This window comes from Harpia harpyja, chromosome 1 (genome assembly GCF_026419915.1).
Source record: "Harpia harpyja isolate bHarHar1 chromosome 1, bHarHar1 primary haplotype, whole genome shotgun sequence".
Taxonomy (NCBI): Eukaryota; Metazoa; Chordata; class Aves; order Accipitriformes; family Accipitridae; genus Harpia; species Harpia harpyja.
In genome coordinates this window covers 61204225-61231550 of record NC_068940.1, presented here as the reverse complement: position 1 = coordinate 61231550, position 27326 = coordinate 61204225, and the positions used below count along the sequence as shown (strand labels likewise).

General features: G+C 39.5%; 1 protein-coding gene across 9 annotated transcripts in view; it reads left to right on the top strand.

Moving 5' to 3' along the window:
- The window catches only part of PDE1C (phosphodiesterase 1C), a 334278-nt gene that overhangs the window by 215442 nt on the left and 91510 nt on the right, over window positions 1-27326 (top strand). The window contains exon 1 of one of the 9 annotated variants that reach the window (XM_052796786.1): window positions 18755-18783. The exons of the other annotated variants lie outside the window; for them this stretch is intronic. The gene's annotated coding sequence lies outside the window, so the exon portion shown is untranslated. Of the gene's footprint in view, window positions 1-18754; window positions 18784-27326 lie in introns of those variants that run through there. 9 annotated transcript variants of the gene reach the window in all.

Below are 27326 nucleotides of genomic sequence, written 5' to 3'. Positions count from 1 at the left end.
CCTTTCCAGTAGTAAACAGGTACGGCGATGAACATTACACCCAAAAAAAACTGGTTTCATGTGGTTTTGTGGCCTGTTATTAGACAGATATAGCATTCAAAACCATGCAGGCTTTTTTATGTCTTTGGAGCATTCACAGTGTCACCCCTACTTGGAAGCCCTGAGGTCTGGTAAAGGTTGTGCTAGTACTGACACCTCTCACTGTCTCTTTTGGTATACAGCTACTACTCAAAACAGTATAATAAAGATTCCAACTTGGTTGAAATTGTCTAATTGTTTGAGAATTTATTCAGGGGGACGATCACATATCACCTGTGTATGAGCATCTGTGTTTTAAAAGGAAAAGGATAGTATCTTTAATAGACCATTCGGAGAAAAGGCAGAACATTTGAGAACTGAGTCTTTTTTAAGGTTAATAGCATACCTTTTTTTTTTCTTCAGCCCTTTTAGATGATCAAATAAAATATGCTTCCTCTCACTGTGAGCTTTGTGTTTTGTAGCCTTAAAGCCTAATGTCTGCAGCAGCAGTGATTACACTCAGATTGGTGTAGGAAAATGAATAAATAACATAAGACCATTTTCCAGGACAAAAAGGAGTAAACCTCTTTACTGGTGAGTGTCCTTCCCACTGCTTACAGAGGCCTGCTTGGCATCTAATTGTTCTGCTAACGAGTATGTGAGGCATCTGCTGTGTGGCTAAGAAGAAATATACCCCTTCAATAGGTACATTTCTTTGCTTTGCCTCTCCAAGCTGTCATTACGCTTGCTTACCTTCTTCCTTGATCTTTCTCATGCTGATTCTTCTACACAAAATTTGTATCATTTTTGATGATTAAAGCTCATAGCTATCTATAATGACAGTTTCTGTCAACACTGCCCTTCAAATTCCTTGACTGTGCATTAGTAAGTTAGGAACATGTTTAAAATTAGACTCATGCTCTGCTCACACATAGCTGATTGTCTTTGTCTATTGCGTTTATCCTCCTTGATGACTCTAGCAGTGATTTAATGCTTTTGTCCGCACTGACTTCTACAGACCTTGTAAGATTTCTTTTATAATAACTTTTTCAATGTATTTCATGCCCTAAAGTATGAACAATATTTGGTATGAGTTCTTATTCTTCTGGGAGGAAAGTCAGTGTTGAATTTCAGAAGAAATTGGCATCACCGGGTGGAAAATGTCAACCTTGAGAGGGGACCAGAGTCCTGCTACCACTGTCCTTCACATAAATGCCCTGCGTTTTGGTTGTGTTAGGTTTCATTAGCAGAGTAATTTCTGCTCACTGATGTTAATGCCCTTATGTTAATGCGTATGTTCTTAGACCATATGACAACCTGTCTGATAGTGAAAGAGGCTTGTGCTCATGATGTTGGAATAGAAAGCCAGATGGATCAAAGGGACATTCTTCCCAAAAGCTGACCATTTAAAGATTGTGCTCTCAATCATACAGCTATAGCATAGACTCTCTGTAGAATTTTTTGTACACTGCAGCTTAGAAAATTACAGTTGTGTTGTATGTCTATTCACTTACACTGGTAATCTAGAGTGTGTATTCATTCCTCTAGGCAGAGAAGTGGGCTATTTGTTAGTACATGCAGAATACATGCTTACTCTTCTCCTATTATTTGAAGGCCTAATTTGTGTAGGTACATCTTTTACACCCGGCCTTAAATGGTTAGGATAGATTCACTCCTTTGGAACGCATACCCCTTAGTATGCTGTTGTGGTTGTAGGCTTAATTAGTGAGGCTCAAAAGCTTTGCCTACATAAAGGATAATGGTGAATATTACTGACAAAATGAGCCATTGCTAAATGACCTTGATAAATGTGATAGTTTTGTTTCTAAACCATTTCTTTTGCTCGAGGGGTTTCTACTTCTCCTATCCTCTTGCATTATTATGGACAATTTGAAAGAAAAGGAAGCAATGGCAAACAAGAATCAATCCAGCCCCAACTATGTCTCAGTTTGAACCTGACCCTTTTTGACTTGTTTTATAAAATTAAGTCCAACTTCTACCTGAGTCAGCACTAGTAGCAGAAGTTGGAGAGTAGGGGTCAGGCATGTTAAAGCTTTCATGCTAGGCTGGTGGGATGGACTCTAATACACTACCTATGTTTTTCTGAAGTCAGAGAAAAGTTCTTTGGCTTCCCTGGTGGCAGAATTAGTCCAGCTCTCAACACGGCAAAAAGTTTTTCCCTTTTTGGGGAAGCCAGAACTAAGACTCAGGCTGTCACATAGGTGATGTCACTCAGGTTTGCCTGGCACACTGGGCCCTCTGGCAGCGTGCTTTTGCATCTTTGGCCAATTCCAAAATTTTGCTTTCTCCTTTCTGAAATGAATAATAATTTTTATTACACAAAGCAATTAGCCATTTAGCTGAAGTCTCAAATATTTTAATGAACCATAACACTGTCTAATGTAACTGCATGATTGATTAATTTTTCACATAATTGTTCCTATATCACACTGCTTATAAAATGTTAATAGCATTGTTGAAAAATGTTCAGTGAACAAGGCAGGGTTGTGGATTTTTCTGAAGACATATGAAATGGTTTTTTTGCAGTTTGCTGATACACTGAAATGTGCTGAAGCTATCAAATCAACATGGTGCAGGTTCCTTCAGAATGTGCACACGACATATTGTAATACAGACAGAGAGGCCTGTGACCCCTGCAGGCGTGCATTAGATGTAGATGGGGTAGTACATGCTCCAGAATCATGTCGCTTATCCAGGGTGAATGGTCAAATCTCTTGCTTCTAGCTATCAGATCAATGCTTTACCTGTCATGGTAATAAGCACATTTTTATGTATGTTTTTAAGGAAGCACACATGAATCTTACTGAAGTTACAACTTGTAAATTTTCATTTGCAGAAGAGGAGCTTGAAATCAAAATACTGTCTGGAGAGGAAGAGAAATATGGAAATGGTTAGGATAAGAGCTGTAATCACAATATGGTCAGTGTGTTTTAGGTTTAAATATCATGAGTCAAGCCGTAACTATTTTAATGATTATTGGATAGATATGTGATGCCCTACATTAGTAATTTTAAAATAATTTTCATGTAAGGGACATGTTACCAAATTCATGACAATGAAGTTCACTTACCAATCTATAAAATGTTATGATACTGCTGTGTACTGCAGTGTAAGAATAGTGAATTTACTTTTAAAAATATATTTATTATTTTAAAGCAGTAAGTAAGATTTTTTTCTTCAAGTCCAAGAGAAGGAAGTGAACTATTTTGTAGTCCTGGGATATACTGGAAGAGCCTATGCATACTGAGGTCAGTGGGAACTAGTGAAGCAATCTTGTAAATCAGTCCTTTAGGCATTTTTTTAAATTATTATTATTTCCCTCTCACTTTAAGAATAGTTCAAGTCTGCTTTTTTATTACTTTTCAAGAAATATTTTTAAAGGAATTCTGGGTCTTAGCCATTTAGTGCTTCCACTGATTACATTTGCTTTACCATTCTGTAACTGAATTGTTCACTAGTTCTGCTGTGCTCCCGATTTGTTTCCAGAAGCTTTCAGTATCCCACTCTCTGTTCATGAACCCTCACTGACAACATAGTTATGGTTTCTTCGTTTCCTCCTTTCCAACCCTAGAGGGGACAGGATGCTGTGGCAATGAGCACAGATATTTCAGAAGAACATATAAATCTTCTGTTGTCTCAGAGATTATAGTGAGAAGCAGCATGAGCTATTGGGTAGGTTACTAATTACTAACTCAGAGACTAAAGAAGTTGAATGAAATGTGGATAAAATGGAAGTTACCAGGAGTTGTTAATTCCTGGAACTGAATCTGATACAGTGAAAGATTACAACACTGCAGATTTGAGGTAAAATTGCTTATTGTGTAAGGTGACCCACATGTTTTGTGAAAACGGTCTCAGTTATCTGAAGGATCTATAAACCAAGTTTACGTAATGTTAATAATTTTAGCTTAGTGAAGTGCATTCACACCAAAGCTTTGCTGTTTTTGTTGGTGGCTATTAGACTGTATTGTCCATGAAATGTAACCAGAAAGATTCTTGTTCCCCCTTGTTCCCATGTGGAGTCACTGGCAAAAAAGTGAGCAGGAGTGACCCAGCTTTCATGCACTTTACAGAAGACTGAAAAAACCTAACATAAAAAGTCAAACGAAAGCCTGCAGGTTTGGTTGAAATTGGTGGAACATCTGCCCCGAGGTAAAATACAGCAGCTCAAAGTCACTGGAGTGAATCCCAATTTGATTGTTGGCTGTGCTTGGGGAATGAGCAGAGAAGGGAGTGCATGCAGCTGCTGCAGTGGCAAAGTGAGTGAGACTGTAAGGGTGGGTCACCACATTTCTCCTTGTTCAGGAACCAGGAGGTTAGGTTTGTGGAGAGCTTATCTAGTGACATCAAGCTGCCATCCCTCCTACGAGTTTCTGGGATAGGTGTGCTGGAAAATATAAGACACACATCTTGCCGTTTTTTTCATCAAACCTATGGTTCAGTGGTTCAGTTTGCTTACATGGATAAATGTTGCAGGGTTTGACTGATGCAATACAGTATGTACCTACAGGCAGTTATCTCAGAGAGACACTGACTTTCATGAGCGAGCATCTCTGAAATACAATCACCCCTGCTGTAAGATTTCTGAATGATAAATGCTTGGGTATTGGTCTTTGCCCCTTACTGGGACTCTGGCCCAAGTCAAGGGTCTTCAGCTGGCAACCAGGTTTGTCTCTCATGAGTGTAATCAAATGTCAAAAGATAGTAAAGTAATTAGAAGGGGTGTGTGAGAGAGTGCAGTTAATTCCTTCAAATTGGGCTGTTTTGTTCACCTGTATGACACGTGGACTTATGAGACACGACAGGAGGTTAAAGATCTAGATCTACATCTTTTCTTTGCTTTTATTTGTGTATATCCAATATTTTTTTATATGAGGGTGTGCAGAAGGAGAGCAGGTGAGTTGTATCACCTAGGCTGTTGTGCAGAAAGTAGGTAAAATTTTAAGAAGATATTACTAACTGCTCTCATATTTACTGAGAAAGTGTTATGGTGCTGATATGCCTCCAGAAATTTATATACAGAGAAACATTAATACTTTCAACTGTGTATAAATATAGCCTTTGGTCTTCCTTTTTATTCTGTTAAATCCAGTATTACCTGAACAATAGCTTCCAATTAAACTAACTGTTCTTCAGTCCGAGTAATGTGCCTCCTAAGGGAATGTGGTTTAGTGTGCTTGCCTGGGTATTGACTTTCTTACTACTTAATTTTATTCTGAAGAATAAGGAAACTCAGTGCTAGATTTAATTTAAAAAAAAAATTAAATACTAGCTGTCAGAAAAAGATACATCTTTTTTTTTCAAACCTATGTAGATATATAATATTCACCCTGTTCTTTAAGATTTGCTGCCAACAAATACAACATTTCTGTTAAAAACCATACACTTCCTTAAAATAATTTCATGAAATTGTACATTTTTAAGTATGAAATGGGACAGGAGGCTGTCTTTTTCAGTCCTCTTGTGTCTTCAAGCCATATAAAAGTGGTTTATTGAGCTGCAGAGAAGTTTAATGTCAAGATTATTTACATTGCTGAATATTGTAACTGGAGCGCTTAAAAGTCATTGAAGCATGAAAATGCTTGGTCAGGTATTGTCAATGTTTTAAACTGTGTCATTCATTATTTCATGCAGTTCTAGCTAACAGTGTGGAACACAAGTTCTTCTGTTTTAAGGATGTAAAAGAAGAGTAAAAAGCACCTTTATATAAATGGATTAATGTATGGAAATTTAAAATACAAGATTAAAAAGAAGGAACAGTATCCCACACTGGAACAAGGAATACACATGGATCCACATTTATGAATTTTTGCATAAGCATTGCTTGGAAGCCTGTTTTTTCTCTTTTAACTTTTTCTTCCCCAAAGTTACCAGTCACCAAGCACAGGAAGAATCAGCTTTATCCTTCATGGAAAAAAGAGTGAAAACACTAAAGCCAGTTCATCATGGTACTATACAGTTGTCCTGGTTTCAGCTGGGATAGAGTTAACTTTCTTCCTAGTAGCTGGTATAGTGCTGTGTTTTGGGTTCAGTATGAGAAGAATGTTGATAACACACTGATGTTTTCAGTTGTTGCTAAGTAGTGTTTAGTCTAAAGTCAAGGATTTTTCAGCTTCTCATGCCCAGCCAGCGAGAAGGCTGGAGGGGCACAAGAAGTTGGCACAGGACACAGGCAGGGCAGCTGACCCAAACTGGCCAACGGGGTATTCCATACCATGTGGCGTCCCATCTAGTGTATAAACTGGGGGGAGTGGGGGCGGGGGGATCGCTGCGCAGGGACTAACTGGGCATCGATCGGTGGGTGGTGAGCAATCGCACTGTGCATCGTTTGTATATTCCAATCCTTTTATTATTACTGCTGTCATTTTATTAGTGTTATCATTATCATTATTAGTGTCTTCTTTTCTGTTCTATTAAACCATCCTTATCTAAACCCACGAGTTTTACTTCTTTTCCTGATTTTCTCCCCCATCCCACTGGGTGGGGGGGAAGTGAGTGAGCGGCTGCATGGTGCTTAGTTGCTGGCTGGGGTTAAACCACGACAACAGTTAAAAATGTGACATTTTTTTCACTCACTGGAAAGAAGGAGATGGTCATTTTATTAGTGCTTCTGTTACTTACCAACCATAAAAGGGCTTGAGTTATTGGACTACCATAGCGTGGTATTTTTAGATGTGGACAAGTTATTTTTAGGAATTTTAATACCTCCTTCTGCTCTGCAAAATTAATCTCAAGGCACTTTTACAGAACGTCTGTTAGAAATCATCCCAATAAATTAGTTTAAAGCTCCTATAGCTGAAGCAGCTTTTCTGTTTTTTTCATGGCGTAGCCAGCAAACATCATCACACAGTGTATTTTTTAAGGCTATAGGAACCAGCAGGTCAGGCACCACAGTGCCTAGCTGCCAGGAGCCTGGCTCCTAGCTGGAGACCAGCGCATGGAGGTAAGTTCGTGGGGCTTTTTTAGAGGCTAAGTTCCTATAACATCCAAAGAACTCAGCACTCTAAGAAAACCGAAACCAAACATTTTTGCTTCCTTTTTACATCATGGCCTAGTAGTTAGAGCACTGGCATAGGCAATGCCAAGATTTTGGCTGCTAGGCCCTCCTCCTCAAAAGGGGATTTACATCAAGTTGCCAGGAGATTGCCTTGACCTCCACTTCCCAGGCTAACTGAGGTGCCAGGGTTGGGAGGTCTCCAACCCAAAGAAATGCCAGATTTATGAGGCCACATGGGAAAAAAGCAAGAGGAAATCCTAGTGGTTAGTGTCGAAAGGAGGATTTCTGGATGCCAAGTCCCAGCTTGATACTTTGTTTATACATTTTACCCACCTGTTTAGGAAAATGGTAATCTTTTGCAACAAGGCTGGACAAAGCTGTACTTTTGCAGCTGTGTCAACCAACAGATAGTTCTGCACTCCGTTTTTTATCCTGTAATCTAAAGTTGCCAGTCAAAATATCCTGTCTTGTTTCAGGGATACTTAAAAGCAGGAATTTGAGGACCTAAATGTGAATTGGCTCTATTGGGGAATTACGTCGTCTATCACAAGTGAAGTATCATGTTTCATTGGCTTAGAAGTGGGATGGAAAGTGAGCAGAGAAATCTTGACTGTGGCATTCCAGTCAAGTCACCTGCCTGGCAGGAAGCTGATCTTAAACCTCTCATCACTGTCTAAGCCCTCAGGGAGGATTAGGCTTCCAGGTTTGGAAACGTGGTCAAAGGGATTAGTGTTGAGTTAATAAAAACTTGAATTCAATATGTGAATTCTCTTGGGGTGCCTGACCCTGCAAAATACTGCAGCTTCCCTTAAATTAAGGTGTACTAAAGGTCGTCTTGATTTGAGAGATCAACATCAAAACCTCTCTTGTCCAACCTCTATTCATCTTAAAAAAACTAATATTACAAGGTAAGGTTACAGGAAAGGAAAGGGGCAACACCAAAGCATTTTAATTATAATTGATTTTTGAGTCAAACTTTTTGCCCATGAGCACAACAAGGTCTAGCTAAAGTGTGTGCCTGTTCTCTTGATAGACTCAATGTAGTCAGTGCCCATCCGATTCAGATAGGTCTTCTTCAAGGAGGATTGATGTGAACTTATACAGCTGAATTTCATAGCATTATTCATCACAGCACTGTAAAGAAGGACAGAAAAAATCCTGGAAAAGAAAATTATTCTCAAAGAATTGGTCAGATTTTTCTCAGCTCTTCCTAGTAAAAAAAAAAAAAAAAAAAATTTTCAGTGTATGTACTTTAAGAATATCATTGCTTATGTTTGGACTCTGAAAGCAGAGACAAATGATGTCATGTATTTCTATGATTCAGAAATAATTTTTTTCCTATGAAAATAATAGTTGAAATTTGCCTCTGCACTGTCAGAGCCTGGAAAATGGTTATCAAAGCTGTGGCGTGCCTCTTTGTGTTTTTTTTCCTTCACAAACGACACTTTGCAATCTAAAGATGGGAATTGATTGCCCTGAAGTGATCAGGCAGTTGTACTAGATGATTGTTGTAAGTCCCTTCCAACTGAACTACTCTATTCTATTCTAAAAAAAACAAGATGGAAGCCCATGTAAACAGCAGAAATGAGGTAGTCTCATTCATTTTAAGAAAGTAAAATGGGGTATACTTATCCTTATTATTAATATTCATTAAGGAATTAATATTGCTTGCAGCCTTCCACTGAAGCTTATAGAATCGATGATATTAAAGGTCTTTTCCAACCTAAAGAATTCTATGATTCTATGTACCCATTGTACTGGTCTCTCTCCAAGCAGAAGACACTTCCAGTTGTGTGACTCCCTCTTCTCATCACACACAGACACTATAGATGTGGCTGTCTGCTTTTAGGATGTTTGGACACCATATTCAATGAATTCCAGACCTCTGAGATGGGTCAAACATCTGTTTAGTCTCTGCTTTGGTCTTAATGGGAAGGATTTAATTAAACTGTATTGTGCAAATTTGGGGAAGACAATTTCATTTAAGTCTAACCTTTTGTGAGATTGTTTGACCGAGGCAATCTAAACTTGGAGAATATATGTTTCTTTAAAACCTCTTAAATAATTTCTAGTGGTTGTTTGTGGTTGTTTCTTTAGTTGTGCCTAGTGTTGTATAAACACTGCATAGAAGTTCATTTAGACTTGTTGGTCCAGATAAATAGATGTAAAGGATTTAAGAAATAACCTTTCCTCATATATCTAACATTCAGAAATGGCTGACTGGTTTCATAAATATTTATCAGTATATGCTTTTACCTTGAATAAACCACAGTGCTATTGCATCACTGAAAATACCTCAGATCGGTTGATTATTGATATACCTTCTCAAGCCCTTAGAGTAGTTGTACTAATTTAAGCCTTAGAGGTTCTGTGTAAGCAGACTTATTCTTCAACCTTCACTCTTTAATTAAGAAAATAGCATGTGTATAGAGAGGCAAAAATGGGGACATGTTGCAGGAGACATTATATTTTCAGTACTCTTTTCTATCCACTGAGCTGTTTTGGTTGATGAGTGTTTTCTGTAAAATGCATATACTCCCCTGTACCACCTCACACCTCCTTTATTAATGGTTGAATAAGATCTATGGTTTGTGTGGTGTGATATGAAGGAAGACTCCTGAAAGATCAAGCCTGTTGTCAGAACGAGGTAGGGGACACCTGCAACCAGGAGAGGTGGCAAGGTCTCTGAACATGCTTTCCGTATAGCAGTGATCTTGGCAGCACTGAAGTGGAGGATGCACCTTATGCAGGCCTCTAATGATCGTTTCTAGCCTTCAGAAATCAGTGTATTCCTGGTGTTTTGAAAAAGCTGTACGTAACCTCATTTAGGGCAGGATTGCCATCTGTCTTTCAGATCAGTGGAAAAGTGGAAGTATCTAGTGGCCCTCAGAGTTTGGAGAACACCTGGGTTCTGCCTTCATTAGAAGTGCTACAGTGCTAATGAGCGCGCTGTAATGGTCTGTGGAGGCATTTTAACATGGTAAAGTAGGTGTAAAGTAAGCCAGGGTTTCCTAATGGTAGCCAGCTAAATTGAGGTAGTAAGTATCACAGTGCTCAAGGTGAGGAAAAAGCTGCAGGTCAGATGATTTGTGTTATCTAACTCTGGCTATCTTCTTTAAACACGTTCATTGTACGTGGCAGTAGGATTCTATGTTAAGTTAATCAATGATGCAGCTAGGCTACTTACTGAATTTTCACTAGGAAGTATCATACTGTGAATTGTTACTAACTTAGTTGTACTTATATCTGGTGTGTCTGATAACTAGAACACTCTGCTGTGTCCCCCATTGTTGGCTTCCTTAAGTGCCCTTTCCCAACTATGTGGCTTTCCACACACCCCAATACTATAGATAACTTTGCATCTTTGAAACAATTGGGTTGGTTGTGCATGTGATGCCTACTTGACAACTGCAGGGAATTCTTTTTTGGCCTGGATAAAAAGCTCTCAGGTTTGAAATTGAACATTTTCTTTTTAGACTGATTGTAGCACATAGAACCTTTCCTTGCTCAGACTGTTTAACCAGGAAACATAAAAACAGTGTGCTGGTAGATGGAAATGCTGCCTATCCTGTTCTTGCTGGGATATCAGCCTATACTGTATCTTTTTAAGGTAGCTAAATGTCGTGGTTTAACCCTAGCCGGTAACTAAGCACTATGCAGCCTCTCGCTCACTTCCCCACTCCCCCCCCCCCAGTGCAATGGGGGAAAGAATTGGGGGAAAAAAAAAGTAAAACTCATGGGTTGAGATAAGAACAGTTTAATAGAACAGAAAGGAAGAAATTAATAATGATAATAATAATAAAATGTTTGGAATATACAAAACAAGTGATGCACTTGCTCACCACTCACAATTGCTCACCGCTCACCAACCGGTGCCCAGTTAGTTTCCAAGCAGCGATCCCTACCAGGCCAACTCCCCCCCATTTTATATACTGGGCATGATGTCACATGGTATGGAATACCCCTTTGGCCAGTTTGGGTCAGCTGTCCTGGCTGTGTCCCCTCCCAACTTCTTGTGCCCCTCCAGTCTTCTCACTGGCTGGGCACAAGAAGCTAAAAAATCCTTGACTTAGTCTAAACACTACTTAGCAACAACTGAAAACATCAGTGTGTTACCAACATTCTTCTCATACTGAATCCAAGACATAGCACTATACCAGCTACTAGAAAGAAAATTAACTCTATCCCAGCCGAAACCAGGACAACTGAATAAAATCCAGGCACTTTGCAGCATACAGAAATTGATCCGTGAATGTTAACAATGGACGAATACTATGATTTGGAAATTTCCAAACTGTGCAAACTTCCCTAAGTCTAGACTTAAGTGTATAGTGATGTTTCCACTTCTTATTGTACATTCAGTGATTATTGAAGAAAAAGCGTTTGAGAGATTATTACACTTCCTTTGTAAAGATGATGGGAAAATATATCAACTCTTTTTATTGCCACAATAATTATAAAATCAATCACATTACGTATTATTGTTATCTCTTCAGCTTTTATATTCATAAGACAGAGCAACACTACAAAGTTAATACAGCAAACATTAATCAATGCAGACTTTCATTCTCATGACAGTTTATTTCCTGGAAATAAGAAGGGGAAAACAAACAACCCACAAGCCCTAGAAAAGCTGGAGAAAAGATCACCCACAAGTTCCACAGCTGTATCAGAAGCTTCTTGTCTTAATGCCCTTTTTTTTCCCTCCTCATGGCCAATCTTTCAGTGGTATTTTTGTCTTTCTTTTCCAACCTGATATTTTCTCAGTTCCGTGCATTGCTCTGTCCTGCTATTCCTAGGTGTCTGGTATACATAGGTTTGGATACAGAATTTGGAGAAGTGAAACGTCCACCTTGCCAATTGCCAAAGGTGGAAGACAATGATTCAAAATACCAACCCAGCAAAAATATTTCATGGCTGTGGGCCACAGATTCATATGGTTGACATTGGCAGCGGTGAAAAATTGAGTCCAGGTGGCTGCTCATGCCCACCTTTGCCTTTGTCTTCTCTTTGTAGATAGTGTCAGGACTTTTTTGGCCTGTAGACCCAAGTACAGTTCTGTTGAGGCACTGCTGACTTGAGTCACACAGCCAGTCATCAGGCTATGTTGTAGCTCTCTCCTTAGGCACAAGAACACTCAACATGTGGAAAAAATGTTTGGCCCTGTCCTGAGGCATTTTGATCTACTGGGAGAATGTGCTGGGACACTGAAATGGTGACAGCGCCATGAAGCTCCCACAGGATGGTGCACACACTCTGGTTTTCACGTTTCTCTCCATTCAAGGCCTCCTGGCCTCATATTTGGCTCGTACTTCTTAAGCGTATGCTGTAGGATCCAGACAGGGTGTATGAACTATTGGACTTTTGATAATTTCTGCTTTGTGATGGTATAAAGCAGATGATACAGTGGGAGAGGAACTAAAGAAGAAGTGAAGGCTGAGAAGAAAAATTACAAGATCCCAGTCCAGATGCACTGCCTTGAGGCTATTGATTCAAGTGGCAACAAGTAGTGGAAGAGACCAGCGGGAATCTCACTTATCCTCAAGCTGAAGAAAATGCACTTGTAAGGAATCAATAGGAGAAAAGAGGGATTTGTACTTCTTTAGGCAGTGCAGTGTTTTAAAATTCCATCTTTACATCAAGGTATAAAGCTTTATGCTTAAAGATTTGCCAGATTGCTGCCTATCCCCTCCTAGGTTTAACATACAGAATATGTATGTATCTTCATGCTTCTTTCCCTTCTGCAGTGTCCCTTCAGCTACATTGAACCTCTCTGAAGTAATTTTACATTGTCTCAACTCCCAGAAGAGGCAGCTACCCTGCAGCTTCCACCTCTGCCTGTTTTGTCTGTGGCATTCCCTGAATCAATACCTCTGACTTCTGTTTAAAAACCTGTGCTTCTTCACAGAACGTGTGCATTTCAAAAATGACCTCTAACATTGCTTTTACCAAGCCACCTTTGAGGAAGCAGATGGTGTGCTCTGAGGGCTCAGCAGAGTCTGGGTACAGCTGAACCCATCTGGCACTGGAGAATGCTATCCTGTATTGTTAATCAGGGCAGTGAGCAAGCAGACTTTCTGCGAGTATCACCATCAAATGTTTCCCCTCTTTCTTCATTTTCTTTACGTTACCAATGCATTCAAACTCTATACAATCAATGCAGCAAGATGTAAATGATGTTCAAAACATATTCCCTGCCCAGTGATGCATAGAAAGGAAGCAGGCCCTGATGAAAAAATCAGTATTGCAGTAGGGCCTACAGTGGCACAAAAATACAAAAGAAAGCATCCTAGAATGTAATTTCACATAGGTTTTGTTCAGAATTCGGAATTTGAAACACTACCTTAGCATGCTTCATGCTGCTCCCTACTGGACTGCAAATTATTAACTTAAATATTTATTAGCAGCTGGTGATTTTCTTAGCCTGTAGCTGCTAGGCTGAGATGAGTTATGTAATCTGCCTGTGCTAGTACCTACACAGGAGCCTCTATATTGTGATTTTCAGTACCGTTGCACTCCTGGCAGGAAAAAGGGGAGTTTTTCACTAAAGATGATCAGGTTACACTAACTTAACATGGTGAAATAAAGACAAGGGTTGCACCCCGGTTTTGGAAAATAAAGTCCTAGTTTTGCTGAGCAGAACCCAACACTTTGTCCCTTGAAAATTTATGTTTTATATTCAGGGAAAAATTTATCCTGACTGTAATCTGTAAGTCAATGGGACAACACTGATAGTGAGCCTGAATCCCAAGCAAGCTGTGTTGCAAGTGTCACAAGTGCTTACATATCAGTGTCAGCCTATACCCTATACAAATTCAGCAGTCCCACAAGGGCCTTTGGTAAATTGAAGTAAAATATTGTAGATGGACTTTTCTGTGTGTAAGAACCAGTTATGAAAGAGCTCATGCAAAGGGATGCTAAAGCTAGGGGAGAAAACTCTTTCCAGAGTGCTTTTGTAAGTAAAGAAATTGGGATTTGCATCTAGCTTGTAAATTTATCAATTAATTCTGGGCTTCCGCATGTAGATTTGCTGCCCCTTTTCATATTGTTCTGGGAAGAGCACAAGTACAGTTTTAGCCTCTTCCTTCCCAGCAGCACTTGAGAGAGGCCTCTTTAGCCCTCTTCTTTTGAACCTGATGTAAAGTTTTCCCAGGACCTCACTTTTCACACTTTCCTGATGCTGACAACAGTGTAAGGCTAATTATTTACAAAGAAGAGCTTTTTCTTAACTAGTTATCTCCTAAAACATTATCACGTTTTTTATTTTACACAAGTGGTTCAACACTGCAAAGAGTAGAGAAGTATTACGAGTTTGTTTAAATTTGCTAAAGTTTGTTACTTTATTTTTATTCACTTTTTTCCTTTTTTTCTCCTCAACAGTTATTTAATGTAAATGATTACGTAGATAGTGCTCTCTCTACTTCAGTGTTTGAATTCCTGTGTGTGTCTCCTTATGCATTTGTAGAAGTGTCGAAGACAGGAAAACATTGCAAATGTAAATTCGTACTTCTATAATTTGAAAAAGGAGCAATGTTTACATAGGAAAGAAACCACAGGAGCTTGTATTGTTCATTTAGTGTTGGTTGAAGTTGAGGAATACCATATGAAATTGAATATTTTTGGTGTACTTCCAGAGCATCCACTATGAGTAGACCTGTGTAAATCCTAAGTCAAAACAATACAATGTTCAAAACCAGATTCCCCCCCCACTTCAGTTTTAATCCATGAATATGAATTTTGTAGGCAATTTTTCTGACAGCAGAACTTTTGTTGGCATTTTCTGAGTTTTTCCAGCCTTTCTCCTTGTCAATGGCAATTTTAGAGGCAGCTTTTCAAAGCAAATTTCCAAATGTGGGAGAAAGTTATCTACTGTTCCTTCTTTTTCTTTTTTTCAAATGGTTGAGTCTGAGTTCAGCTGGGTAGTCTGGTTTTACGTAGTTGTAGAGAGGGATGGAGAGGCTGACTATACTGTACTCTCAGTGAGCTTTTTAATGTTGCAAGTGTGGCACTTTTGAAGCCTGGTTTCTTCTGTGTTGGAGCTGAGGCTCTCTTTAGATTCTTTGTTGTCTAATAATAGTGGAGAGGTTACACTGCTGTGATTTCCTCAGTGGAGGTTGAGTCATGTACACTGGCTATTTATTGTCATGCAATGTGTACAAACAATGTTTTAGAAAACTCTTTGACATCATTTGAAATTGGCTGGTAGTTTCATTGGTCTCTAGAGATGGACAGACAGTTTGAATCAGCCTCATTTTCCTCAGCAACTGTGTTTAAAGGATATCATTTAGGCTAAAACTAATCATTTTTTTTGCTTTATTGTTATTCTTCCCTCAAAAGGCGTTCGATTATTCTGTGAATTCACTAGTTAGTCAGAATTGCTGTCTCAAGGGGAAATCAAACATGAATGTTTATTTTGGATCCTTTTAGATCCAGTTAATTGCATACAAGAATATTACTCTACTGTTAAAGTTAAGGATTTTTGAGGGATGAGTGAAGTCTGCTGGGAAACCTAAGGGTTTTCATACCTCAAACCTACAAAGCCTTCCTGTTCAGGTCAGAGACCAGCATCTTCTCCTGACAGGACTGCTACAGCCTAGAACCCAGCTCATGCTAACTTGTTGCAAAAATGTCTTTGTAGGCATAAAGCCATGTGATAATGATGTGTGTTTCCCCCGCTTCCATTCCAGGTTCAAAATGCATTTTTAAGTTCTTAAAACTTAAGCTTTAACTTTTCTTAAGTTCTTTTCTTTGCATCTTAGAATAATTCTTCACTTGCAGTGATTCATATCAGTATCGCTGCATTTAACCAGTGCTTGACTAAACTATTTTACCCTCACTGAGGTAAGTGGTGACTTAATTACGGTGTCTTCTGTTCTGGTTTGCCAAAAATGGAGATGAGAGATTTTCAGTGTTCACATTTAGTTGGAGGAGTTTATTGTGTAAAACAAATACAGACAGACTCTATATAGCTTGAGCCCTACCTTTGTGTTTTACACTGGGGCAGAATTTGTAAACATCATTCCAGATGCTCATCCAAACCTTACTGAAAAACCATAAGAGCATGGGTCCTGTTCAGATCTGCCATTGCCACCTCTGATTTGAGGTGTTTATGAGTCACTGTGCTTAGCATGTGGTGTGGCAGGGAAGGTTGGAATGATGACCACTAGTAGCATAAATTGGACAAAACTGGGAAAAGGCAGGCTGGATATGCCTTCAAAAGTTTTGGTCTGTCAGATGAAGATTAAAATGATCTTTGATAATTCAGTACCTTGCACAAATTTCTTATTCACTGTAATGCTCAGCATGATTGTTTTGAAACAACTGGCTGTCCCAGTACACATCCCTTCCCTTTCCTTTTCCTTTCCTCTGATGCTACCACACTGTTGCCATTTGACACAGTATTTGTGAAGCTTTCGCTCTTCCTTACTGGACAGAAGATCCTCAGAAGCTTTTTAGCTAGAGTGCACCTCTCGGTATCCGTGTTGTGGCCATCTAAGTGCTATATCATCTAAGGAAGTGGATGGCAAAATAAAACAGCTTTGGACAGCTTCAGTATCTGTTTGTCCCATTTTGCATTATTGATGTTGTGCAATCTTATTGACATAATGCATAAATAGGCCTCAGGAAGGTCAAGCAAAGCAAATCACTGAGATGCTGCTAGTGAAATTTCAACTGGTCATGGTGGAGCTGAAACCGAGGGTGAGGGAGGAAAATAAGAAGGAAAGGGAAGGATAGGCAGAAACAAGATAGTACTGGTGCCAAGACTTTAAGCTAATCCATATTTATTGTGCCTGTTTAGCAATATTTGAGGGATGGAAATTCACCAAGAAAAATATGAAAACATTTATCTGCAAAAGGATCATTTGGGAGCTAATACTTCCTTCAGTCAGAGCCTGAGGCAGGAGGGTATTTGGGTATTGCAGTAGTGAGTACAGCTGAGGTGTTCAGTGCCTCTACAGCAGGAGAGCAAAGCTAATTGGTCCGCAGATATCTGCAACCCGATGACACTCCTGCATGGCATGTGGAATCCAACAGTGCTTGCAGGGAATGGAGATGGGAGACATATGCTCTTGTAAACATGATAATAAAATGCCTAAGAAGTTGATTTTATTAAATGATCTTTACAAGTTTCCTGTTGTTCTTTGTTGCATGTTTTTCTCATTATCACTATTCAAAGACATTTTTAGTGCTGCTTCTCTTTCCAACCTTGGGTTATTTCAAACAGATGTTTTTGAAGTGCTTTCTTTGTATTCCACTGAGTGTGTGCAGGAAATCTCAGGTGATTTTTTTTCTTCTTCTTTCATGAACAGCCATGAATGAAAAGTGCTTCCTGCAATTTACCATTTTGTCAGCTGCACGCAACTTTCTTTTCACAATTTTTAGTGCAAACTTCGCATTGCTTCATTTCTACCTGCTAATCTGTTTTGTAGTACAATGAACAAGCCATCGATTTCAAAAGTTTCTTTTCCCCCAAGACATTATTTCCCAATCATGCTCTCCAAATTTGGCTAATTGCACTTTTGACCCATCAGGTTGCTGAATATGTATTTCATGGATTCTTGAGGTTTTTCCACAACATTTGCAATTGGTAATTTGTACCAGTAGGAGCAGGTGTTCTTACTCCTTTTTTATGGCTCAGCTAAGGACAGGTGAGTTATTGCAATTAAAACAAGGAGGTAAGATTCCACCAAGCAAAAGTGCATGATGTACTTTTAGGATAGACTTCTTGGGATGCTTGCATAGCCTTTTTGAGTTCATCTCTAAATAGGACATGTAGTCTTGGAGAAATGAGCATGGCTCAGAAATTTGCTTTTACCTAAACTTACTTTAACCATCAGTGCTACAGTGGTCAGATTGTGGTTTTGGGTAAGTCCAGTCCCTGTGCATATTAGCAAACATATAGGTTTGAAAGGCTAGTAGTGATTAGCCATGGTACACCTGGATCTATTAGCCAGGCTGGTAATTAAAGTAGACAAGGAAGCAGTCTGCAGTGCAAAGTCCAAACTACCAGGATATCAATAAAGACCACTGTGTGGAGAACTATTCCAAATCATTTGCATTCCAAAAAAACATGACTGGGACCCTATCTGAACTATTTTTTGTTGCAATTTGTGGCTTGGCAACCTCCAGCTTTAATTTTGTAATTGCCTCTTCTTGCCATTTCTCTGCAAAGACTATGGTTCTCCTGATAGTGCTCAGGTTGTTAAAAATTCCTGGCATGGCAAATATCTAGCTCAACACCTTCATCATGTGTAGCTAAAAGTTGGCAATGGCCTTGGTTTTCCAGCCTTTAGCGAAAGACAAGGTAATGGTTACTACTGACTTTGGGAATGCTTCCCTCAAAATAATTAAGTGTAGCAAGAATGGGCTTGTTTTGTAGAAGTGGCCAACTGGCCAACTTGCAGCTGCCAAGAGGGAAATGATTTTGCAGTTTAATGCAAACTTTGTGGGCTTTAGCAGAACAACAGCTTGTTTTTAACAATATTTGTTGAAAGAGTAAATTGTGTATTGAGAAAAGGCATATCAAGTGTCTGAGCTAACAAATGCACATGCTAGTATTACCAGAGAAGTGTGGTGAACTCCTGAACTTTTAGAGTGATTTCTTCAGGCTACAAAAAGTGCATAGCAGAGCTTTAATATGATGATAAGTAAAATTTTAGTACTGACTCAGCTCATTTTTTCTGATTTTTAGACCAGCAAATCAGCTGCGTAAATAATGTCAATCAATTAGTTCTGTGATATTCCTGGTAAGTATGTTGTCCTGAATGGAAATTAGAGGCAGAAAAGTGAGGATCCACATCTTAAACATGCCTAAAAGCCTCAGTGCCTGAGTATCCAAAATCTACCAAGGAAGTGTATAAGCCTTTAAATAGAAAGGAAATAGTTGAAGTTTTTAACCAGAAATCTGAGTATTTGCCATTTATGCCAATTTAGAATAAAACAAAATCTGAAATGATTTATCGATGAGTTACCTCTGATCACAGAAAAAATTAAGTTAGAAGCTGTGTAAAATGTATCGTTCATGAGAAAATGCTTTATAAATCCAGATTTATATATAGCACAAAATCTTTGGCTAATATCAGCTGGCCTGTCTCTAAGTGGGGTCAGTGATGATGACTTCAAGAGCATGCAGCTGCCTTAGGGATCTAGAGAAACTTAGGGCTCCATTAGAGTATGCAGAAGTTTGCCAAACCCAGCAAAGAGCGTTGAGGTCATATGGGAATTTGCCATTGATCTGTACCTGTCTCTTGCCGTAGCTGATGGGATGGATATAAGTGAGAGGTAGTCTTCGTCTGGGTCTTGGGAAGTGCTGATGGCTGAAGGTGGTCTGAAAGGAAGCAGAATGGGAACAACTTCTCCTGCCTTTGCTTACTGGGCATTTCTGAAGACCAGGCAGGACATATTCCTGCCTGAACTTCACACTGCATGTGGACTCTGATCTGCACTTGCCTAACTGACCTGTGGGTTCCTAAAAGCTGCTCTGGAAAGTAATTGATTTTAGGAACTGGAAAGAATGAGATAATTGCAGATTTTCTGCCTGTGGATATTTTAATGGTAACAGATGGGGGAGACCTAAGGTTACAATGAAATATTTTGAAATTATCTGTTGAACTTCTCCCTGATCTCTGCAGTGAGCATTAAGTAAAGAGTAAGCGTGGAGCTCTGACATTCAGATCTGCACAAAGCAATCTGCTAGCATCATTTGGAAGAATGACCTTGTTCAAGGACCCAGAAATGTGATAATTGTGGTTTCAAAGAAAAAGATTTTGTCTGTGTAAAACAAAGGGGAATGCGTCCTTGGATGCATCAATACTAAACTGATAGTATGTGTTAGTTGCCTCAAATGCAAATTTAGGTGGTTCATTTCAGGTACCTATTTTTAAAGATGCAAATTAAAAATTGTTAGATTTGTGGCTGACATGTTATAACTGAGGTTGTTTTTTATAAAAGGCACCAGTGATTTGGAAGGGCTTAATTCCAGAAGACTTCATTTGCTGTCTTTGGATCTCATTTGCAACAAATTCAGTGATCCTGTGGTTTCCCCCCAAAATTAATTCACACTAGCATCCCAAGAAGTAGTCCGCCAAAAGGAAAGCTTACTTTGGGAAACACCAGTTCGAAGATGGCTAGTTGTTAAAAGAGAATATAGCAGCCTTTCTTTCTCTCCCACATCTGAAATTTACCCTCGTTCAGCTCTCAATTTATTCAGTGGAAAGAGTCATCTCACCGCATCTTAGCTGTCTGAAACCACAATGACTGCCTAAGCTCATCTTTTAGCTCATTTCTGTCATTAGTCGGGGAAGGAAGGCATGTCAGAAAGGCAGTGCACCCTTTCCTGAGGAAATATTTGACAGGCAGCTTTTGAAGGTGGTTTATCCTGGCTATCCATCTCCAGTGACTTCCATGAGCATCTGTGTGCCTGATTTCTATAAAAGGTTAGTGCTAGGTGAGGTAGTTGACTTGAATGAAAAAAGACCCATGACCAAGACTTCTAATGACCTCATCACCAAAGACTCTGACATCAAAATTTTAGCCACATTAAGGCTTTTTACTGCTTATATTTTCTGACTCAGTTCCCAAAGTTCAGAACCCAAGAATGGGGAAGGTGTTTGCACATGAGAGGAGAGCACACCCTTTAGAAGTTTTCAGTAGCAGGAGGTGGAGACAAGGGTAATTCAAAGAACTTGGTGCTGATGAATTGCTTAGGCTTTTGTTTCACTGAAAATCCTCCAGTAAGCCAAAGTTTGCTAATGTTTTGGGCACAGAACTTCCCTTCCTGTAATAGGCATGAAAGAATTTATGACGGTGAAGTGAAAATATAAACTATATATGATTTCACTTACATTTGGCTAATGTGGTCAAAAGCTTATTTAACTTAAGGTGAGTTGAAACAAGCCATTCACCATCCTGCCGAGGCCACTGAACTTATCATTGTTGCATTTTCATGCTTCTAAATAATACAAAATTACTTGTTTATTTCAATGTTTTAAATTTTTTTTTATTCAAAGGAAGAAGGATATTTCAGGAAACATGAGGAAGGCAAAACAATTACTTGGGAAATTGCTTGTAATTTCTTCTGATGCAAAATGCCAGTGTAGCAATGCTCTGTGTTTCAGTGATTGCTCCTTGCAAACACATGTTTTTTCTTCTCTGGATGTTGTCACTTGCATTTTTCTATACAAAAGCAGTGACAGAAGATAACTGTCCAGCCTAATACAAATCCATTGGGTCACAGGCTACCAGTTACTCTGTTTCCAGTTGTGTTTTGAGGATTACTGCTGGAGCTGACTTTCTAGGTTTGTCTTTTCCTCAGTGGTTCACACATGCGGTATATGCGGAGCCTTAGACTCCAATGTGTCAGACTGTGGAATGAATCATACCTGCTGACTCTTGTGAAAAGACATGGTGAGCTCCTGGGTTACTTCCTGTGTGTGCTGTACCCCTCCCACCAACCCACTATTTGACTGCAGCATCAAAGGGTCTGCTACGCAAACTGTGGAGGCAGCTGTCCACCCAGCTGACTAAAACTACTGCACACGTGCATTATGCTACGTAACCACATGCAGTCTGCTCTGGATACTTTTGGGCGGTGTTAAATATCCTGTGCATTTGCTTTGCAGTTTCGTTACACCCTAGGAGGCAGACGGATACTGTCACGGGGCATCTGACAGACCTTTTATGCGCTCACTGCTTAGCTGGTCTGCACGCGCTGTCTAGCTCTGATACGTCCCCAGAACATCAGATTTATTGAGTTCGTACATTATAGTGAGATAGCAGATGCACACCTATATCTGTGTAGCAATTCTTGAGTAGAAATATAGTTCATTGCACAGTGAACATCTGTTTCTCAAACTTATTCATGAATTTCCTACTAGTAATTATGGTGGTTTTCCACAGAAGGGTAAGGAATGTACTGTAGATCAGAAGGCAGGGTTTTCTTTCAGTTCAGCAGATGTTTGTCTTTCCAGCCTGTAGGAACAGGTCTTTTTCTGTGTGTAAACTGAAGATGGCATTTATACAATCAGGTCTGCTTCTGATTATTATTTTGTTAATTTCTAAAGATTATGGTTGATTCTATTTTTTTTTTTTTTTTTGGAAAAGCAATTTGAGCTGGCTATCAGAAGAATGTTATCACAAATGAGTTGTCTTTGAAATCATTCTCTTGGGTTTCATTACGTAAGGGTAATTTGACTAACAAAAGCCACATAAACACAGACTGATAGCAGAAGGTGCCTCTTATTCATGCCCCCAGAGTCAGAGTGACAAGGATTTGCTGAAGCTGAAAGCGTTCCTCACTAGTGTCTAATTGTAATGACGTTCTTTTTGTCTGCAGAAAACTCATGAAGGACCTTATTATAACTGGGATCAATCTTACTGTGTGCCAGTTTTTGCTCATGAACTTCTATGATGAACAGGACTGTGAATAGAGTGTCCCGTAGTGAAGTTAATGCTGACAATATTTGGGGGAAAAGTTTGTGTATCTTACCATTAATCATGGCAAGACTATTAGAAATGGTTTCTTACATGGATGTAGTAGCTTGCATTCTTATCCAATATGCAACTGCAACGCCCTTTACAAGTATCCCCACTTCCACTGAAAGTTGGTGACATTTGAGACTGAAGAAGATGACTTGAACAGCACAAAGTTACTTCACAAGAGTAGGGGGAGGCTGTGAGAGCAAACCTGATTTCCTACAGAATGTGTTAAAGGATCCTTTATGTTTACAGGGAAGCCCCAAACTGTTTGTTCATGGAGTGCGGTGTCAGAATTACACTTAATGCAATGGGATATTGTCTGCTTAAGGAAACTTGGACTTAAATTTTGAAAGTTGATTCCAAAGCTTTGGAAACTTGAGGAACAGCAAGAACGGATTCTCTCCTGGGATATGAAACCAGCGTTCAGGATATGAAACCTGATGTTTTGTTGCTACATACACCCATTTTTGTCAGGCATCCATAAAATTTGATTCTCTGTACAAAACTTTCTTGTACCATGTGTTCTTGGTACATCAGTAAACCTGATACATCAGTAAAAACTCTCACAAATGAATTGAGAAGGGACATTCTCATGTATGTCAGCTGTAGCTGTGGAATGATTTAGTGTTACGAAAAGTTTTTCTCTATTTGTGCATATGAACTACGTGTATCTTTGAAAGGAAGTAAGAATGACACATATTTTCTGGGGTTGTTGCAGCAGGAAGCCAGTAACTCATTTTAGCTAGCTGTGTCACTATTAGCAAGGGTGGGAGAAGTTCTAATGTTGCTCAAATCTCTTAAAGTTTTTCAGAACATTTTCATATTTTGCAGAAAGATAGATCAAAACCCTTTTTTGGTGTGGTGTGGACTACATCTACCTTCCACTCCTCCTCCTCAGATGAGAGACAGGAAACTTTGAATAATTTCTTCCAACCCATATCTGTAGCAAACTTTTGAACTCACAACCCAGGCAAATAATCCATCCGCTTATGAGGATTTTCTGGTCTAGGGTATAAGTCCTTTCTCCCACCGGCCTGTTCTTTAGGACTGACTGATCAAAGATGATTCCCTCAGTCTATCACCTGAGCTCTGGGGTCTCCAATTTCAGTATGTGTTAAAAGGGGCCAAGTGGCAGTCACTCCAGCCCAGGCTTGCCCTCTCTGCTGAGGGCCTTCACTACACGGGCAGGGCTCAGTTTTGATATGAAATTCCACTGCAGGCATTCTTAATGAAAGTTGTATCAGACTTAGCAGAGGCTTGTGAATAGCTTTTGATCTCAAAGAATTAGTGACAATTAATGAAAGAACATTGTCTCAAGAGAGTACTTAACCAGCTCTAGCAGTGCTGTGTTCAATAGCTTGCCCTCTTTTCCCAGCTATAGTAAAAAATTGCTCTGCTTTTTACAGACCTCACCTGTCAGGTAGTAGGCTGTTCACGGTTGAAACAACATATTAATTGGATTCAGCTGTCAATATCAAACTGTTTAGCTGTTAATATCAAGACTAAAACAGTGATAAATATTCCATCCTTGGTAATCTGTAATGATACCAGATCATTTTTATTTCAATTTTTATTTTTAATGTGCATTCAAAGTAGTTTTTTCCTCAGCCAGCCCAATGGTATGAGAATGATTCTCAGAGGAAGATTGAGTTGTACTGTTGAAAATGTGTGGCAAATCACAGTCATAAAGCTTTGAAAATAAAGGTGGAGACTAGCCACGCAGCTTTGCAGACTTTACACCAGTTAAAGGAACTTGCCCCAAGTATTCAGACAATACGTGTGCCTTGCATGTTAATTGAAGCTGACTGGTATTCAGACTGCAGTGGTGTTAATCTTCTCTGCAGTGATATGTAATGCTATTTTTAAAAAAAATCAACAGCATAAAAGCAAGCCCTCTAGCTAAGGAGATAAATATTTGTACACAGATACTGTTTTATTTATAACAGAGAGGAGAATGCTTGGAGCAGTTACTCAGAAATTTTACATTTCAAGAACATGCTGAAAACAGCTTCACTTTTTCCTGTTACTCAGTTTGGATCTAGAGTGGCTTTGGGTCTTTGAGCTGTGTAACTTTCTTGAACTGAGTTCAGCTGCCCAGTTTCTAGTCTTTTGCTTTCTAGCTCCCTGCATCTTATGATAGCTAGTACTTTAGGGAAACATTAAAAAGAGGGGGAGCAGGGCTGTGGAACAGCATATGCTTTGGATAACCTCTCACCTTCACTGAGGGCCCAGCCCGGCTGCTTTACACAAATGTATTGCTCTGCTGAATTCAGTGGCATTGTTTGCAGATACTCTCAGGGGTTTTTACGGTGGGTGCATACAGGTATTTTCCTTGGAATGGCAGTGTGGGAGGCTGTATTCTGGAATTGGCCCTTTTCCAAGATTTTACACCTACTTGAGCTCCCTGTGGGGTAAAAGGAAGTTAAAATGCATAATGTTGCCCAGGACTAGGCTTTTCTTTTGGGCAGTTAAGAGGTTATTCTGAGGACTAAAATGGGAAATAACTGTGAGTAGAACAAAGGCTTTCAGACTTTTTCCATAATATTTGGCACATGTTCACAGAGAATTTGCAAACTGGAGGAATAGCTTCCCTTGGAAATCTCATTAAGAAAGGCATTAGCTGTATCGTAATATAATTAAACAACTAGATTTAGAGCTAATATTGTGTGACTAACCAGTTCTTTGTAACTGCTGTGCTGATGACCGTAATCTGAGAAACTTTTGGCTGACCTACAGCCTGGCTCACTTGTGGCACATGTCATGGTCTTAAGACAGCTTAATATTAGAAATGGTTAACAACTCCCTTCTAGCCTGGGATCTCCTAATGCACAGGAATTGGCTGTTTCTCCTACAACTAGCTCTGAGGGCTTCAGTGGAACTAGAACTGGTAGAGCTCTGCAAATTTTTAGTTCTGAACTTGAAAGGAAAAGGAGAAAAAAAGAAAAGAAACAATGGAAATTTAGGTTTTGATCAGTCTATAATGAACTTTTTTAAACAGAACAGAACAAAACATTCTTTGGTTGAAAACAGCATTTTGTTCACACAAAACAGACAGTTACAATAAAAGCAAAGTAAATGATGAACTGGGTTCCTCAAGTTGATTATGATAATTACATCAGTATGTTTCTTTTAGTCAGTAGCCTGTCAGACTCGGCATTTTCCTGTGAAACAGTATATGTGACTGAACTCTACTCACTTGCTGCAATGACTAGTCTATGGGGTAAAGATAGGAAGTCAGCATCTTGCCCTCTGCTTCCATTGCTTTAATACAAGCTCCTAAAAATAAAACATGTTGAAAGTTTGTGGTAATGTTTTTATTTCAGTCAAAATGGTTTGGTGAATTTGATTGAATTCCAGAATTACTTCAGCCACCCTGAAACAGAATTTTTCAGCTAATAAATTTGCCTGGATGCCCTTCAGTTGGACAGCCTGGCCTTAACTTTATGATTGCATTTAGGACTATTTCAAAAAAATAGAGATACATGAAATGCATTAAAGACAAACTATCACCAGGCTCTTATTTAGTAAAGGTAACTGGCAGCAGCTGCTGTGATTCAATGAATCAGAAATAGTTATAGATAATGGATGGTAAGACAAAGACAATGTAATTTTTTTTCACCTGAGAGCGGCTGATCGTGTGACAAGGTTTTATTATAACAACTGTACTTCTGTTTTTCCAAATGATTGATGCGCACAGTAGTCTGCATAATCTTCTTTGATGATGAATGTTGGTGCCATGAAGCAACTGTTACTCACCGTGCTATTATTGAACATGAATTTTGAATGACTTGTGGTATAGAGCTGCGGGTACTTAATTCAATGACATAAAAGTCAGGAAGAGCCAAAGATAATGTTCCTCCTGCAATATTGACTCCTGTGGCTTGTGTACAAACAATGTTTCTGGTAACTAGTTAAGGGGTCACATCTCTGGATTCCCAATACACGGGATCAAGGAAGGAGGAGGCATATGAACCAATGCTTACTGTTTGGATGTGGAAGTTGTTTTGTTTTTTTCTCTTTTTCCTCTTCCTCCCCTCCTGCATTGGCAAGAAAAGCTGGGAATGAGTAGGAGAGATCAGTGGTTTGGCTCTAGGGAGGATGTGAATTCATCTTCCATGTGTACTGCCTGGGGCTGGAATCAACCTGAAAGGTGGCGGAGCACCCTTCCTAGCTCTGCTTATCAAACACAACGTGTTGCTGCTCACACCTGGTGGTGCAGTTACACAGAAGAGGGGTATGGGAGCACCGAGCCATGCTGCTGCTTCTGTGGGGCTGGGGTTGCTCTATGGATTCCCCGAGCTGGGTTCCAAGATTGGAGGGAAACGTGCTGGCGTAGTTGAATGCTCTCCACCTGGTTTACAGAGATGAGAAGAGTTGTGTTCAGTGTATTTGTACATCACTGACCTTCCCATCTCCATTCTCACATCGGGAACGAAGTATTGAACAATACTTCTGTTTTTCGACGGCCAACAAGCGCATGAGTTAATCCTCCTGGAGATGGAGGGTCCACTTCTTGCTCAAGATTCTTTGTAAAGCTAAATATGTAGCTGTGTGTCAGCAGTACCACTGTCAGTAGGAGTGGCATTTATGTGACCTAGGCAGAGGAACAATAGATAACTTTTTAAGATTTTTTGTTCTCCATAGCCTCACCGTTTATGTGAGGAAAGGAGGGGGGGAAGGAAACCCAGCTGCAAAGAGCTATTAGTGCAGTGCACATGGGTAGACTGACTGCTCCTCAGCTCTGCCATGAAATACAGCCCCATGGAGACTTGATTTCTTCTGAAAGCGCTGATGCCACAGGGGCATTGTGATA